Below are 4,801 nucleotides of genomic sequence, written 5' to 3' on the forward strand. Positions count from 1 at the left end.
GGGCCATTGGACAAGATATTCCAAACTGTTTCCAAACTCGCTGTACCACTTTATAACTTTGTATTGTCCCCAGCACTGCAAGCAGATCCTCTTTGCACCAAATACAATACTGACAAACTTTGGCCAATGGCATGGCATGGTTATCTCCTCACGTATAGTTTTAATATGAACACATCTTACATAACCGCTATGATTAAAACAGTAGGGTGGTCCTGGATCATGGAGGGACAGGCAAATATTGTAAAACAGCACAGAAAACACAGAAACAGAGCCAATTACTTGTGAAATTAGTGATCTAATAGGGGCTTTTTCTTAAATCAGTGCGAAAAGATGAACATTTTAGACAAAATGGCCAGAGGGTCTATGTACTCGCCAAAGAGAAAGAGAGAGAGAAGACAAAAAAGCACTCCCGTGGGGAATGGTCATGCTGCCATGCTTCTCCACCATGCTTCCCCACGTCGCCTCCTTTCTGGGATTTTGGATACACAGGCATATGCACCGGGCATGTTTCTCAAGCCATTAAGTCCAGCCTACAACTAACTGCACAGTCAGCCAAGTGGGATCCAGCTGATGCAAGCCTCAGGCCACAGACAGGCTCCTTTTTAAAAAAAAACATATTTTTACTATTAAGTCCAGCCTACAACTGCACAGTCAGCCAAGTGGGATCCAGCTGATGCAAGCCTCAGGCCACAGACAGACTCCTTTTTTTAAAAAAAAACATACTTTTACTATGTTGCAATCCTCTTGCCTCAGCCTCCCAAGTAGCTGAAACTGCAGGCACTGGCCACTGCACCCAGCTCCAGATGGACTTTGCAAGAAGAGTTTCGTGATAGCCATGTGCAAAAAGGAGAAACTTGACATTCTATACACCCAAATAAATTCTAAGTGGGTTCCAGAGGATCACGTTAATGAGGAAACCACATAAGTAGTAAAAGAAAATATGAATGACTAACTGCACTGTTCAAAATGGCAGCCACTTACCCACATGTGGCTCCCACACACTGAACATGTGGCTTGGTATGAATGAGGACCTGGATTTTCTGTTTTAGTTCATTTGAGCTCATTTAAATTAAAATTGAAAAACAGAGACTCAATCCAGTTACTGAAAAAACTTTTAAGTACTCTTGGCACAAGATGGTTATGTGAATTTACTTTTTTCAGTTGTAAATCCCGTAAAATCTAAATACAGATCAAGTATTTGCAATGAAAGCAATATCTAGCCAAACTGCAAATGTATCTATCCTTTGACCTAGTGACCTCACTTCCAAGAATCTATCTTAAAGATAAACTGGCAGGAACACAGACATAAATATCCACAGGGCTGTTTGTTGCAGAACTTTTCATTCAGCTGTCCATTCCGTTAGTGAAAAAAAAAAATTTTCAGATCAGGCTTTATGTCTGTGTTTGCAAATAAACCCCCATCACCAAAAACAAGTCACTCCCTACTACAATGTAAAAGCAAAGGGCTAGAAACCACCATGGATCTAAATGAATAACTTTGATGTATTTACACAACAGAGTTTCTGCAGTTGTAAAACTTAATGAGAAACCTCTCTATGTGTCTCTGGAGTGATCTCTAAAATAGACTATTCAATGCAAAGAGCAAAGCATAGCACTACGGTACACGACATTTTTTTCTACAAAAAAAGAAAGATATATTTGCTTAGGCTAAACAGAAACAATATGTAAATATGGCAGTATGTGTATATACATGTATAGATATGCAGATCTATGCATACGCTAAAACATTGCAATATTCATAAATATATACATATGTATAAGTATATCTCCACATCTTAGTAGACAGATACATACATGTATTTTGTCCTAACTCTATTTTAAAAGCCTAGAAACAATAACCAGCTCAGAGGCAGTGAGAACCCTTAATACCTGGACCGTGGTCTCTACCGTTTACTACTAACAAGACTTGGGACAAGCAAATATACAGGGTCAGTCTGAAATGTCTTGTTATACCAGAAAGTAGTGAAGTTATCAAAGCTCAGTCTCATCAAAAGGATTCAGAAGACAATTTAAAGGGTCTCCCACCAGTCAAAGATAATTTGAGCTTCCAGATAAGTAACTGCAAGAGACTGAAATACATAAATTGTGTTCAAATCCATGAGTTCGTAATGACACTTTTAAAACAACAACAAAAATACCTTATTGGTCTTCCTTGAAGGCTACTACAAAACCGACTTACTATTCTGAACATTGTTTAAAATAGAGGGAAGAAACCAAACATTGATTTTCCTACATAGGGACCAGCAACTAGCGTAATGGCTATGTCGCTGAACTCCCATGTAGCCGACCGCATTTCGAGTCCCAGACCCGGTTGCTTAAACTCACACCGGACACGTGTGCGTGCATGCCCAAGATCCCGAGAGGAGAATGGAGGAGAAGGGACTGTGGCATGGCCATCCCCCCTGGAGGGTGATTTCTCGCTGTTTGTCTCTCTGTCTCTCTCTGTCTTTCTGGTGAGCGCACGTGCCCTATAGCAATAACCTCCCCCCCCAAAAAAAATTTTTTTTCTACATAAACTAGACTTGAAGGTAACCAAATCATGAACACTGGCAAATTCTTGAGAGAAATTCCAGTTAGCAAATGCAGAAGGGAGGACAGCATAGCACCATTTCACAAGCCATACTCAATAATGAACGTCCGCAGCTTTGGAAGGGCTTGGGGAAACGTTATAATGGAAAGATCAGGCTGACAACACCTAAAGCCACTAAGTGGTAACTTTACAAAACAAACACTAGGAGTGCTGAGGAGTGTCGTGGGCTTCCTGGTGTGACGTAATAGGAAGTGCGATGTGAAACTATGACACAGCCTTGCCAAACTACCTGGTCAGCCTCCAGTCCCAATCAAACTGCGGCTGACAGGGAATACAGGAAGTGCAGAAACAGAGTGAGGAACACGGAGAAAGAAGACGCCGTCAGCAGAGTACAGTATGCGGGGAATCTTACGGAACGAATTTCAACTGCTAGGAAAAAAATGAGGACAAACAGGATAGGGAAAGGACACCCAGAAATAAAAGCAGATGCATGTCAGCGGGCAGAGGTGGACATCTTTAAACTCTGAGTGTAACAAGGTAATCATTTAAAAACATATTGTTGAAACAATCAAGTTCATTTTTTATTGGTTATTTGATATTATGAAATCCCTTTAAAAAATTTTAAGCATTGGAGGGGGCTGGCAGGTGGCATAGTGGTTAAGGGCTCTAGACTCCCACGTGGCTGACTGAGGTTCAAGTCCTGAACCTGGTGGCTTGCTTTCTCACTTTCCCTCTCTCTCTCTCACTCTGCCTCTCTCTGAACAAATTAAAATGAATGAATAAACAAATAAATAAAATAATTTTTAAAACATTTTAGGCATTGGGACCAGCAGACGGTGTAATGGCTCCATTGCTAAACTTCCACACAGTCAATCGCGATTTGAGTTTCGGACCCAGCAGCTTGAAACTCATACTGGGCGCATATGTGTGTGCATGCCCAAAATCCCAAGAGGAGAATGGAGAAGGGAAGGTGGCGTGGCCTTCCCTCCTGGAGGTGATTTCTCCCTTACCGTCTGTCTCTCTCCCCAGTGAGCACGTGTACCCTATAGTGAACATCTCTCTAAAAAAATTTTTGGGGGTCTGATAACAGTATTTTGGTTATATTAAAAGAAAAAAGAATCTTTATCTTTTAGAAATATAATCTAGTATGCACAGACATGATATACAGTGTAAGATCTGTGACTTCAAAAAGAAGCAGTATGTGAAGGAAAGGCACATATGCATGTATTCAGAAGAAGTGGGCTAGAACTGGCCAGGAGACTTCAAAAAAAAAATTAGTTAGAATCAAAGTACAAGGTTATTTTGGTGCAAAAAAAAAAGAAAAAAAGAAAAAAAGAAAAAAATTGGAATCCATTCATAGTTTTTTTTTTTTTTTTTTAATGATATGTGTTTCCCATGAACTTTTTAAAGACTTCCTCCCGCACATAATGGCTCTAAGTCAAGGTCCTGAAATGCTGGGCCTCAGCTCTTGCTTATCTACGAGGTACAGGTAAAATTAGCATGTTCTTCACAGAGACCTTGTAAGCATTAAAGAAAATAACATGTACTATACTCCGTATAGCAGCAGGGCACTTAGTAGGCACTCAATATATGTCAGCTTTCCATAGTATTATGAGCAATTACTACCATCATTATTCAAGATCATGAAGTTAGGGCCAGCAATTGGCATAGCGGTTAAGGCACTGGACTCCCATATGGCCGACCGTGGTTCAAGTCCTAGGCCCAGAGACTTGAAAATCACCCTGGGCACATGTGCATGTGTGTCCAAAATCCCCGAGGAGAATGGAGGAGAAGGGACTGTGGCATGGCCACTGCCCTGGGGTGGTGGGTGGGGTGTGATTTGCTCACTTTTCTCTCACTGTCTCTGGTGAGCGCACACACCCTACAGCAAAAACCTAAAATTAAAAGAAAAAACAAAAGATTATGAGGGTAGACTTAGGAGGTGGTAGAACTGACATGGAACCAGTTGAATCCAAAGTCCATGTTCTCTCCACTACATTTGGGGGCCTCCCCCACCTCAAGCTTGGCTCTCTCAGTGGAGACTTGAGAACAAGTAAAAATCCCAGTGCAATGAACTTCCCCATCTATACTATGGGCCTTAAATGCCACTGCTGCTCAGCCTCCCCTTCTGGAGTCAGATAATTAACCAGCCTTTGTTACGATGCGATGCAGCCTAGTGACTGTTGATGGCTATTCATCTGGTGGAATGTAAATGCCCGTGTATTTTCATTCCTTTATAAATCAATACTT

This window comes from Tupaia chinensis, unplaced genomic scaffold, assembly GCF_000334495.1.
Source record: "Tupaia chinensis unplaced genomic scaffold, TupChi_1.0 Scaffold000112_1, whole genome shotgun sequence".
Classification (NCBI taxonomy): Eukaryota; Metazoa; Chordata; class Mammalia; order Scandentia; family Tupaiidae; genus Tupaia; species Tupaia belangeri.